This window comes from Synchiropus splendidus, chromosome 12, assembly GCF_027744825.2.
Source record: "Synchiropus splendidus isolate RoL2022-P1 chromosome 12, RoL_Sspl_1.0, whole genome shotgun sequence".
NCBI classification, from domain to species: Eukaryota; Metazoa; Chordata; class Actinopteri; order Syngnathiformes; family Callionymidae; genus Synchiropus; species Synchiropus splendidus.
In genome coordinates, this window is record NC_071345.1 from 17,116,559 (window position 1) to 17,131,006 (window position 14,448).

Consider the following 14,448-nt stretch of genomic DNA (forward strand, 5'->3'; position numbering starts at 1 on the left):
CCTCCATCATGGATATTTTGCTGATGACATCACATTGTACAATGCGATGCCTGGAATCACTGCTCTGAAAAATGTTCCTCAAGAAAGTCACATTTTATGTATGATTGATCTGTGGTATGTTCATTGATTCTTTATCAATTGTGTCAGAAATCCGACTGAAATCCTGGTGTAACTGGGAAGTGATCCAAGTTTAGACTCAAGCCTTTTTTTTTTTAATCCAACCCCACTATAGTATATACTTTTTTTGACCTTGTGAAAGACATTGTTCCACAACATGGACTAGAACCATTCTCAAAATTTAGATCAAATTACGGGAGGATATGGCAAAAATATATCACTTTATTCATAAAAAAAATCATTTATTTATCTCGATCTTACATCTATTTTATGAAAGACAAATTTGCAATTTTCTGGTCAGTGCAACCGCTGTATTTAGAAAAATAAATCAAATAAATAAAATATTTAAAATGAGAATATGACTGGCGGTAAATAAGAAAATATTGAATGTTACCTCCTGCTGCATCATTTTACCTTGGTTCAGTGGAGTTTCCGCCATTCAAACTCTGTGCTTGCTCAGTATCAATTATTCTTTTTGTGTTTACATGCAAGGGTGTATTGATTTGGTTCTGCATTTAGTTTGAAGTCAACCGTAAAGCAATGAAGAAAACCTTAATGTCTTACGAGTAATAAACAACTGTTTTGCTGCCATTCCAGTCATTTTATTTTCACAGTTATCGGTGTGGTGTTATTGTAACATGGCAAAATGGTAGTGATGGTGGTGTCCAAAATGAAAACGTTTGAAAGAAATTCCGTTCTACTTTATTTGTACTTAGAATCAAATTGACTTTCACCAAAACCACCTCTTTTTTTTGGGCCAGGTAGCATGTTAGCGTGAGTGTTAGTTAGTGTTTCTTAAAGTCTGTTCTATAAATAGTTGACAGTCCTAAGTGCTAAATCCAGGGTCTGCTACCTTTGATTTTCTGAACCACTGTGAAGTGTAATATTCTCGTGTTTCTTCTGCATTAAATAGCATGGACTTATGCTCCATCATCTCACTATTATCAATGATGGCCGCCTTCTGCCGGACCCACATGTACACTGAATTAAAAGCTTCCCAAGCGATTGTTGGTTTCAGAGTTTTGTTTTCAGTACGGTACAGGGGCGTTTGTGCATTGGAAAGTCTCAGAAGCCGCTGTGAACGGTGGTGTCACTCCACATTGTGCCATGAATGAACTCGACACAGCTATTTTACATTGTGAAACAGAAGAGGGATGATGTTTCCCACTGTGTGTTTTAAGAAAATCAAGTGTTACTGAGTTAGAATCAATGCAAGTCAAATGTTTATCACGAGACAATTTGTATATTTGTTATTACAGAAGGTTTTCACCAGCGTCATGATATGGTGAGAAACCTGGAAGAGGGCCATTTGGGAGGTACTCAGGGGTAAACACAGGGCCGGATGAATGTAAACACTGCGGTGGAGAAATGTCGTCTGATACCACAGAAAGATCCTAGAAATGATTTCAAGATGCAAAGGCATTCAGGGAAGGACTTGGTCCACTGGAAAGGACGCGATGTCTGAAAAAGACATGAGGTGGAGTTGGCTTGGTCCAATGACGAAACAAAAAGCAACCTCAGTTCCTGCTAAAAAGGGAAAGAAACTTCGGAAGTCGTGAAACAAACTTATTTTTTAGTGAAGTGCTGTGACATTCTGAGGTACAGGCACTTAATAATAATGCAGGGTAACAGGGCTCGACTGGTGAACAGGCGTACCGAGCAATACCTGGTGGGTCATCGCACATTTTGGGTTAATTCATTTGTTCGCTCCAGTGGTCCTCGGAACGCTGATTGACAGCGTGCAGGTCCAATAAATCTCTTTAGCTCATATCACAAAGAAGGCGTTCATTCATCTTCCAAGTGACAGTGGGCTCATCCAATCGGAGCGGGACCCACACACCTCGCTTGTCCTGGGTGCAGGTGCCGAAGGTTTCGTTTAGAAAGCCTGAGGGATGCTGAGTTACGTGAGCAAAGTGGAAGTCTCTCATTCGTTGGAGTTGGAGAAGGAGGGTCAGACTGAGGAAGTGGTATCAATCACTTCGCCTCATTCTTCGACTTGGAACTAGTTTGTGTAGCTGGGAGTCCAACTCAGTGCTGGTGAATGAGACATGGTGGAATTCCACAGCTGGAGTTCAAAGCTTTTTTTGAAGTGGGATGGAAAGGCCAACTGTTCCACCTGGTAGTTTCACCATGTTAAATCAATGAAAATAAGCTTGTCAATGAAATAAATAAATACATGGCCAATAAAACGCAGCACACACATACAGCCTGAAGAAAAGGCTGTGTGACTGGTGTAGCAATGTGTGTTAATGTAGGCTACAACTTGTATTCATTTCAACTCGAAGTGCTTCATTTTTGCTTCATCCGCACGTCTGGCTGGCTCACACATCAAAATCACGGTGGGCTGCCAAAACCTGAAATTTCCAGGTCTGTTTTTTTTTTTTGGTCCGGACCCAGCCTCGCTGGATAGTCATGTTTCGCTCATTTAAAAAATGCTGCGACACATTCTTCAGACATTCGATTTCCAGTTGTTTTGTAACTGCGACTACTGGGTAGTTTATCGGCTATAAGAGCTGTTTACTGTGTAGCTTTCCAAATGATCCGTGTTCTCTTTCGAGAATGTATGATTCAGAGTAATTTTTGTTAAACTTGCATGCACATTTTATTGACAATCATTTTATACTTTCGGCTTTGATGATGCCGCATGAAATGCCCACTATACTTTTTGCCCCGGGCCTTTAGGGCCTTTACTTTGGAGTCGCCAGAGTTAAACCATCATTTTTTTTTTTTGTTGTGAATTTTCTTATTCATAAACTAAATCTTATGTTGTAAAGCAGGCCTGGCAACCCGCGGCTCCTGAGCTGCATGTGGCTCTTTCCCCAGTTTTATGTGGCTCTTCATCAAAAACTTGGTCAAGTTGCTATTGAGATGATCGTGTATTCAGGATATAAGATGAAACAGTCTCAGCTATTCTGGCGCAATGTCAAAATGTTGTTCAAAGACTTTGACTTGCGTTTAACTTTGAAACCATAAACATAAGCATAAACTGTCAACGCTGTGAGTTGCAGTCCTTGGACCGTCATCAGATCCACGATTTACATGACTTACTTCCGCATTTCACTTTGTCATTCCCTAAACTAAACATATGGCACGTGTTTCACCTGTCATTCATTGTTGATGGTCTTGAAGTCTGTTTCATTCAGTGGAGTGAAGATGAGGCGCTCCAGTCTGGCATGAGCCATGTAAAAAAATACAGTAGAAGTAAAATAAATGGAGCACACATTTCTGTTTACGCTGCTTGATATTTCAAGGAGGATGACGGTAAAATGTATGAATTTTAAAAATGCATGTACAAGACACATACGCCAGACGTGAACCAGCAACCTAGTGACACACAGGGATGAGTTTTAACCATTATACTGCCGCTAAGTCACGTGACCGGCTGTTCAGGTGAGCCTTACAGCCAGGATGTGGCTCTTGTCAGCAACACTGTAAAACAATGTGGCTCTTAGCCTCTGACTGGTTGGCCACCTCTGTTGTAAAGTAAAACCAGTTTCAACTGAATTTCTGTTTTTTGCTCGTTTGTTTTTTTGTCTAGTTCCACCAGATGTTATTTTGACAATAATATTAATTCAAAGTTTCGGTCTTCACCTTCTTTTCACGTTTTCACTGCCTCTTTCTTTGAAATTTTAAGGCTGGGCTTCAATTCTAATGCGCTAATAAGGCTGAATAATTGTTGCTATAGCAATAGAAGGTGGGAGGAAAAACACTTAGCTTGCCTGCTACTATTGACATCCTGTCTGAAAGCGTCTGACGTAAGTGCGGCTAATTTGTGTGGCAGAGAAATCATTTCCAGCCCTAGTTATAGAAGCGTTTGCATGTGAAGCTCACACCATTCATACCCCCCAGTCACAGGGATGATGCACAATCCCCCTCGACATTCCCCTCCAGACTCAGTCTCCCGCTGAGCTGAGGTAGCTGTGAAAGTTGAGAGGACGCAAATGCCTTCCATCTGTCCACGTGTGCTGGGATGGTTGGCTTCTCTTACCAGCGGCTCCGGAGGAGGAAACACCGGATCGTGTCAGCTCATGTGGAAATCTACACGGCAGCCCTCAAATAACTTCCACTCACAGTCAAAACTTTGTTTTATATCTACAAATGTGGAGCTAATGACATGTTTATCACTTCCCGGGTGCATCAAGCTCACTTCGCTAATAGACAGAGTGAGTCCAGAGAGGACACTTTGCAACTAACTAAAGTTAAACGCTTCAATAAACCTTAATGAGGATGAAATTGTGTGTAAAAACCGCAAACCAACATTCCACCTCGGCGTGAGGGATGTCGTTGGCAAATGACTGTTGAGAGAATTTTGACTGTTGAATATGTATTTTAGCGTTCAGTCTTGCAGAAAAACATCATGTTCGGTAAAAGGGTTGGCTGTTTGGACAAGACAAGAATTTGAGTCGCTTGAAAGTGTTCCGAAGCTGTTGAATCGTGAGGCCTGGAGGGGTGAAACATTTAGAAAATGTTTTGCAAACACACAAGATATTACTGAACTGTGGTTCCAGCTGAAATCACAAACACAGCCGAAATTGACAGAGATAAATAAGCAGAAAACTGGTCTAGCCTTCCTAACTTTGTGTGAGTGTGTCGTCATATCTCTTGGCAAGACTCACTGTTGTCCCATAAACTCCCCACCAGTGCCACTCGGTCTGCACCCTCTATTTCACCTCCCTTCATCTGTCCATGACAGCGGATGGTGGCATCTCTCAAATCCTTCGGATGTGCGTTTTCCTCGTCCCAATCAGAGTAGACCAAAGCAATTTTTATTTTCAAAAGACGTGATCAAAATCATATGATTATAGTATGTGTACATTTCAGCAAAGTCTCTGGTGTTACATTTACTCCCAGGAAGCTTTCAATTGGACCATTGTAGTGTGTCACTGCCTGATGTGGTCCGCAGGAAATTGCAGCGCTGGAACCGGAAACTGACATTTTCTGGTAAGCGCATGCATAAATGGTTATATAGAGCAATGGTGATGACGTTTTTTTTTTTACTTATTAATTAATTTATTTTTTTACTTAAAATAGTCTAGATTTAAAAAATTTACGTTTTTGTATAGTATTCTTTAAATCCAACAACAGAAACGTGCCACGGTAGACATAAACCTCTTAACAGGGGCAGAAGAGCTCACTCCTGCTCCTGATGAATCTACGAATCTACAAATGTAAGGAGAAGTGTTTCCCATACAATAATGATTATGTTTCGGATGCAATACGTTGCACAGGTCAAATGTATTGGAGGAGCTTGAAATGTTTATTGATTCAATAATGCTGGATTTGAAAAAAACAAAACAAAAAAACTAACTAAAATATCAGATAAACACGCACGTTTCCTAAATCCAGACTATTTTAATATATATATATATATATATATATATATATATATATGAGTAAAGAAACGTCATCACATTTGCGCAATATAACCATGTACGCATGCACTTACCAGTAAACATTGGTTGGTAAAACATACTCAATTTCCGGTTCCAGCTCCAGAATTTCCGGTGGACCACGTCAGGCAGGCGGACCAGATCAGGCAGTGACAAAGTGAATGCAAATTTAGCGCAGTAAGAGCCTGAGTCGCGCCTCGATGACATCACAAGATGAACATCCCGTTGGCTGATCCACGTGGTGTCAAAGTGAACAAGCTCTTCAGTATCAGCAAAGAAATCCTGAGATGTTGTATGGCAGCAGGATGTTCAAATTGCGCCCGTAAGCTCCACTTATTACATTAAAACTACACTTGGTGGCGTTTTGCATCGTACAGGAGGGGTCTTTTATTACCCCACTAAGTTTTTGTGTATTTCACACACATTGGCCGATATGAATATGGATTATTAAGTCATTTTGTTTTTCTGGAAAGCCACAATAACTGTGTTTGATGAATACTACAAATTCATTGGATGGATGTAAAAAATGGTGCGCCAACTAAAGTTAAACCATCCTCACTCTCATGTCGTAATATACTGACGTTGGGAAAGTGGACTTCTGCGTACTGCCTACTGTAGTGATGAAAAAGGCAGCCTCCAGAGTTGAATGAAAGATGTAGCTCTTCATGATAGTCCTGAGACAGGTGGCGACCAACACTATGCAGTTGGTACTATGCAGCGATCACTGCCCTGCAGACTGGTCACATTCTTCACCTTCAGACCCTTCAAACGGAATGATGTGGTTCAAATAAATAGCGCTGCAGCCCTTCAATAGCAATATATTTGCACACAACTTCCACTTCAGTGCACTCAGCCGTGCTTGTTTACAGAGTTGGTTCCTCTGATCATATCGTTAGATGGTGTCAGTGTTTAACCCTCGGCACTTGACCCAAGAAATTTATGGTTGGAAATGGAAACAAAATACTGTAGCATTGACATTTTTTATTCAAAATTTAAAACCCATTATTTCTTCTTCGTCTTCTTCTTATGTCTTGATTGATTTTATATCACAGACCCTCTAAGTGTCAAAAGGACCACTGGCATAACGTAAGCCCATCTGCAAACCTACACTTGGATCTGACTCACATTGAGTCAGATAATTCTAGAATCAACGTGTATTTGTTGTTCCGACAAAATATGCTCGCAGCATCATGAAGTCATCCTCTTGATGTTCTTTTCAACTGAGCTCTGAACTGAAACCTGAAGGTAAAAGTAACACAGTTCAAACATTATTATCTTTCATTACTATAAACAGACAAAATGTAACTCTAAGAACATTTTGACATTCCAAACGTTTCTCCATGGAGGGATTGGTGGCTATAAAAATGGCACAAAAATTCTAGAAACCTTGAAAATAACTCAACAGCTCAAGCTTTCGAGGTGGATTTCTTAGGTGATGGCCTGCAGCAGGCCTGATGAGAATACATACCAGCTCTTCTTTATATGACCAGTTAAACTGCTGGTAAAACTGTTCCAAACTGCTGTTTTACTGTACGCTGTGCTGGGAGCAGCAGGTTACCTGGAAACATATTTAAAGTTTCTTTCCATATTCTGGTGTGCCGTCCCACTGAGCGAGGTTGTCTTAGCCTCAGGTTAATAGTCACCACACGCTGTGACTGACGGTGTCATGAATCATAGCATCAGCCTCTGTCTTGATTCAATTTCCTTCCCATGTAGTTTATATTTGTTGCTTTTAAGGCAAAAGCAGATATGTCACTCACTCGGAGGGTTTTATTACAGCAAAGTATGTAGATGTCTCAGACTCTTTAGCTGAACAACTGGATAGGTATCATCCGAAATTCATCTCAGATTCCTTCCAACTATCGATCATTGTTTTCGTATGGGGGAATCGGGGCAGTGGCCCAAGCTTTGAACTTCTTCCTCCGTCCACATCGCAGTTATACAAAGTACAGTAGTCCCAGATTATTGTCGGGTTATGTTTCAGACCCCCGACCAACCCCGTCACCTTTCCAGCCATTCGTTGTATAAACATTTCCCACATATTTCAGCACATTATTTTGGCACAACCGTGTACTAGTAAAACACAGGAGGTGTCAGGGTCTATTGTGCCACTAGTATATCTTAGTCTCACGTATTAAAGGGGCCCTATTGTGCATTCCCCCCAGACCGGAGCTGGGTTTGGAGTGAGGCGAACACTGGTCTGTCTCAAAGGAATTTCCACCAAACAGTCAGAACTTGGAGGCAGAGTGGATTGGAACTGCTACGGAATGTTCGAAATTTGATTGAAACAGACGGAGCTCCACTTTGCTCCAGCTAAAACTGGCGAATTACCTGTCTCCACCACTGGTCTGTGACTCATTGGTGAAGGCATTTGTGTCTAGTTGTCACCAGTTGCATCTGCAGTGTTAACACAGCGCCCAATCCAGAGCCTGCACCACACCTTTCCACTTGGGAGGCCAGAGTTGAAAAGTCTCTCCGTGAAGTCAGTAAGTGGCAGTTTTTACGTAGCGGGGTGTGTCACCAGCTCCATGATCCTTTGTAGGTCACACGAACACCTTTGGTGATGTCGTGATGGCTGAATGGGAACTGCAGGCTAAAGCCATCAGAGAAACAACGTTTTGTGTTGGTGCTATCTTTCTTATTTGTAAAACTACATGACAGGGAAAATTTTTTGAACGCACTTCAGTATATGTTAAGGCGACACTTCACCTTGCTAACACAGTGGATAACTCTTGAAAGACCTCCAGGCCCATTTAAGACCCATTTATACTCAACGTTACGTATGGATTCGGATACAGACGGAGCCTTCTGTCACGTTCATTTTGTCCATATTTCTTCACATTTCCAAGAAGCTTACGGATATGGATCAAACGGAGCCGTACCACTGGAAACAGTGTTGCTGTTACTACCAGACATGTAGACACGAAGACGACATAACAATGGCGGAAATTCTCCGTCCTCCATTTAATGGCCTCCCTGACCACTGGTTCCTACAACACTGTCTTTGTTTTCCTCTTTAGTACAAGAGCTATATAATCAATACTTCTTCCCCAGCGTTATGTTTGTTTTTGAGTTTCTTGTTGTCATAAACCTTTGACTGTGGGCTGCTCCCCCAGTGGATATATAGGTGAACAGCAATACCAATGAATAGAACACGTGGAAGTGTGTGATCAGTGCCGGTAACATTTCATGCTTAAGAGAGCATCAATGGGTTTTTAAACAGTACAGATCCAAATGCTAACACCAAGCAGAGCAACTTCTTTTGCTTACTTCTCTTTCTTCAACTTGTTGAATTTTTGTGCTGCTATCTTTGCTCAAAATTGAGAATATTTTATGCCTCAAAATGATTATCCCTTCACCTTACAACTGCACAGTACATTTTGAGTATGAACCAATAACAAATAGTAAGTTATTTCAGGCTCTTACAGTGCTGACTTGTGCCCACGCCTGGTGAGAAATGCAATTATTAACAATGTGATCTGGTGCAATATCTTAATAATGTCACTTGTTAAACTGATGTCATAGCAGCTTGTCAAAGGAGGAGTACAAAAACAAACAAACAAAAAACAAGTGTGCCATTCAAAAACAATGATTCAAAATTTCAAAGCATCTTTTAAATGGAATTAAGGCCAGATTTGACCAGATGCTGCACAATAACGCTGGGTTCATATTTGATCCAGTCAGAGCATCGCCTTAAACGCTACAAAAAAAAAATGGATTTGTGGCAACTAAACACCAGTGTTGTTTTCTTTATTGTGCAGTTCTAATCTTTGCAGTCAAAATATGTTTAACACAACTGTCGCTGTTTGTTAATGAACTTTCCTGCTTGCTGTTTAAATTTATTTTAATCAATTCCATAAATTCTTCTGCTGTGTTTTCCATCCTCCTGGCGATGGCTAATTTTCTAATCCGACAACCAGAACATTCCGTGCCGTGTTTGATTTGAATGTAGCTGGGTTCAAGGCGGAAGATGCTTTTGCTGCGAATGTGTTTATGGGATTATGTGGTGCGTCGGGTCTGCTGGTGCAGTCTCTGCTCGGCAGCTGGCTTCAGGATGTTACAGTAGGTAGAAGCGCTGGTCTGGTTACTGGAACTGGATATATCAGAAATACTGAACTTTGATGTCGATTCAAAATAGCTCATGCTCGGAGCAGCCTTTAGATGCACGTCCAAGATTTAAATTCAATAATGTAAATACTTTTAACTCGTTCTCCAACATGAAATCAACCCAGACGTCTTGAGGGTGTGTGACTTATAGGCCTCGGTTGTTGCCAGCTTTTGTCACAGCAGGAACCAAAGTGGCACGCTCACAGTTTAGTAGCGTCACTGGCACCAAACCAATATTACAGAACAAAATCTGACACTTGTTCTGACACTTTCATCCACTCCCCCAGTCACATATTTCCGTGGTTTGAACTTGCCAGCTGATGCTCATGGGCATTTCTCATGGGAAACAGAAACGCACACGCTGCTCTTAATCTGGACTCCCAGACGTGTGATGTGCTGTCGAGCAGCGGTGCGGAAGGTTCTCAAGGAACGCTATTTTGCAGGGAGGGAATAGAGAAGTTATTTGAGAGTGGTTTGGTTGGGGGAGGCGGGGCGGGGGTGTGTGTTGACAGTGAAACATTTCACCTTCCTGGAGGCTGAGTCAGAGGGCTCGTATCTGATCAGCATGCTGACCTGTCAATGCTGAAGTGGAACTGAAATATATGACTTGCTGCGAGGCCGCAGGCGCCGTTTAGGCAGCAGCTAAGAGCAGATGATGTGTAATGATGTTGACTACCGACGCAGATCGAACCCATTCATTTCATTGGTACAGTCAGTGCTGATTTTTCACTTCAGAAAGTCATAGGTTTGGTGGGTTTTTTGTGTGACCTCCTTCACATGGGTTCTTCCTCCCGCCAAAAGAACTGTTGACTGCTGATAATAGTGCCACTAAGCTGAGTTGCTGAGGCAAGCAATAGCTTACAATGGCATGATGGATTCCTTCAAAAGCTTTGTTACAGTAATAAATATTCTGTGTGGTAACTCAACATCAGCACGATCAAACCCAGAAAGTACAGTCTGAGCTGTGACACAATAAGTGAACTTCTCTAAGCTTTAAATGTGGCAGGCATTACAGGGCATGGACGGTACCTTTGAAATGAATGATCCACTTCAGCATCTTCCGAACACCCCACCAGTTCTGAGGCCTTCCCTTCAGACATACCCAAAAAAAACCATCTCATTGATGTGTTTGAGAAGCTAAAACTAAAACCAAGCGGCATGTTTGAAACTGCAGCCATGTTCTGTCGCTACAGTATGGCTAGCAAAAGCTACTCCATACTATACCATACCATACTTTTGTACTCTGCTTCATCTTTTCTGACTGCTGGAATTGCTTCTTCATGTTACAACTGATCACAGTAGGTGAAGTACGGCAAAACACATCCGGATAACTGAGGCCTTTAAGCCAATACACCGTTGACAAGGCTCAACAACATGGTGCTTTTTTAAACTAAATTCATTTGACTCTGAAAGTTGTCCACTGTCATCAATACATGCCGTCTCGTCTCGTGAGGGCGATTTGTGTTTACAGGTGGTGTATTGTCTGTGGCAATGTCACTTCCTTCATGTCCCTCCAGAACAAATGAAGATATAATGCAGGAACGTTGATTTGCTGTTGTAAATAAGTGCTTACGCCTCTTGTGTTTTTGCAAGCCTTATATTCTTATTATGTATTTGAGTACTTTGGATCATAGAGTCTTCACGTATGCATTGCAATACATGGCCAAATAAATCAGATTCTGATGAAGAGTGCGCATTATTACTTATGTCAACTTGGCTCTGAATCCCGTTCTTGAACAGGAGTTGAGAGTCAACGTGAGTATGAAAAGTTACCTCGTAGTGTTTCGCCGATACATCTGGGAGCAACACTTACTTTACCTACCCACTCAACCTTATTCAATCCCTGGTTTGATTCCCTACTCATTTTCACTTGTTCTTCAGGAGATGACGGATCCTACCGCATCTTATTTTACTCGACCACCAGCTATTACAGGGTAATTGCTGTTTATACCTTTCAATTATATTCTTTATTTTTTTTCTTAGCTCTTCAATTCAATTTTCATTTTCACATAGTCTTGCAACACCGCCACATGTTCACATTCACAGATTTAACCATCTGGAATGACCTCACACAGAAAGTTATAGGTAGACAAGGCAAGTGGTTTGAAGTGTGGGAATGTCAGTGACCTTAGAGCCACTCGATCATGCTCTTCTACAGCTCACCTTTAACCCTACGAAACTTTAAACGGCAGACGCCTCACTAAAGTTTAAATACCTTAGACTCTAAAGCAGCAAGAGGGAAGAAAGGCTTTTACCACAGTTCAGTGTATCGTCAAAAACAACGTTCAAATCACCTCTTAAATACGTCAGACAAATAAAATTGTTGGTTTTATTGTAGAGCTTCATTATATTTTATGTTACCGTTCTTAAATGTGTCACTGAGGGCAATATATTTCGACTTCAATCACGAGTTTTTATCGTTGTACTTTTGGCCAGTTGGGTTTCCTTTACATTTGATTCCAAAGAAGCTTCAGACTCGCTCCTGCTTTTAGTGGTTTCCAGTGAACATGCATGAGTTTAGACAGAAACCGTTGCTTGAATATTAATGTTGCTGAATGGACATCTGTGATCCATTATTAGAGCAGCTAACTGCAATTTAGGCTTTTTTTTCATTAGAAAAACGAGTGGAAACTCAGAAGGCCAGAGTGTTCAGATGAGAGTGGAGTGTCAAGCGTTTTCAAAATAGGAAATAGATGTTTCAATTTGCGATGGTTTGATGTTGCTGCAATACAGCTCGAGCACTTTGTGGGGAATAAATACAACTTTGGTTTGGAAGGAAAGTTTTTTTTTTTCAGTTTCAAAAAATACACAACCACTTTACAAACCACATGAAAATAAAATAGCTTATCACACTGCAGCTGAAATATCACCGTCCACGTGGTCACTTAAAGTCCTTCAAAGCAACGCCTCTTCCAGACTAAGCTCATAGTCGGACAGTCAGAGTCAACACCAACGTTGCAACTCAACTCTAGATCACCTGTGTAGATATTAATGTCTAAAGTTGCATACCTGCAAGAGAGTTCCCCATTCATGGGTGTTTGCAATACCTGCAGTTCAAGCTTAGCCCCTAAGATGCCATCAAGTCTTTTGATGGCCCAGGTGAAGTCCTTCCTCTTCATCCACAACCACCGATTCCTCTTCTAGACCTCCTTAGACGCGGCTTTGACTGCCTGTCTGCGGGCCTCCTCTCTGACACGCAACTCTCTGAGTGGCTCTGACACCACGGTGACTTCGACCTCTACACAAGCTGAGCAAGGGTGGTCGTAATCTCTGGGTCTTCCAGCATCTTCCAGTCCTGTTTGCCACACAGATGCCCAGTGTCTGGTCTCATAAAGCTTGCTGCAGCCACACCATGCCGACTATCAGCAGGATGACAGGGATAGAAAGGTGTTGACACTTACCTGATGACTTTTACAGCACTGTAAAAACAAGGCATTTCACACCAGGCGCACGGGTCTTTGGGCAGGTGGGTCTTGCAGCCCACTTCAGTTTTACTGGCCATAGCCATGGAGGGCATGCATGGTGTTTACCATAGCATTATTTTGTGGGATAAGGCACTTTTTCTCATCCTTTTCTCCACTGCTTCTACTTCCCTTTGCTTTCCCTGTGCCTCAGCTTGTGTGCATCCTAATGCGTCCTCTCCCTGACACACCTCCTGGACCACCAGCTCTGTTACAGAAGGGTCTCGCTCCATGCTGGCGAGCAGGACTTAAGATCACTCCTCCACTCCTGCCATCAGCCCATGATGTGTCTGAGTGCTGCCTGTTCCTGCTCAGTTACAACTAAATGTAAAGTGAAAACCAACGAATTTAGAGTGACTTGAGGTTTTTTTATATAGTGACGGGGATTCCGGCAATTTTATTAACATTGGGCTCTTCACTGTTGACTTACCTTTCTGATAGTTTTCAAAATAGCTGTCTCTTTAAATTCATCATCCATCTCTTCCATTTGCCAGTAACTGATGGATGTAATAATATGCACATTAGCGCAGGGTTGTAGCTCTTTTATTTGCATTGGGGCAACTGTAACTGCAGTCATAATATTAATTTAAAGTATCAAATAAAAATAACATGTCCTTTGAGAGCAATAATGAAGTGTACTGTTTGATCGTAACAGCAGCATTTACCGTAAATTGTGATTATGGCTAGACTTGCTTGTCACACACTAGAACCCAACCTCCCCAAAAAATATTTTTATTTATAGGTACACATATATTTGCTCTAATGTTAAGAATGAAAAGCAGGAAAAATGGAGTAAGGAGATAAAAGAAAAAACTTTAGGAAGCAGTTATATTAAATGTGCATCTCATAGCGTTAAATTATATTTTACAAGTAGGGACCGTCGGAGAAGTGTGTGAGGGTTGTGCAGGACATGCATGAGGACAGTGGTGAGGCAGGGGGAGTGGCTGAGGACATCAAGGTGAGAGTAGAATTACATGTAATTCTCATATAATTCTATTGGGATGAGAGCTGATCAGAAATCAGTCGTGTCTCCATGGACCATGATGTTTGCCGAGGATATGGTGATCTGTAGTGAGAGTGCAGCGGGCTGAAGGAAAAGAGGAATGAAAATCTGAGATCGAGGGAGGTGAAGAGGAGAGCGAAGGCTCCAAACTAAAGTCCACAAAACAACTCTCACGATCGTGTTGGATGGCAGTAGCTTTCTGCACTCTGTTACAGAGAAGCTTCTCTGCTGAGATTCGAAGGGAAACAAACAGCTCCAGTCTGGCTGTGACTTTTCCTGCCTCATAAAGTGGACCTCTTCTGCTTCACTTGTGACCAAACCGCTGACTCCTGTCACCGCCGCGCACGTCCTCCAGTAAAACAAACTCACA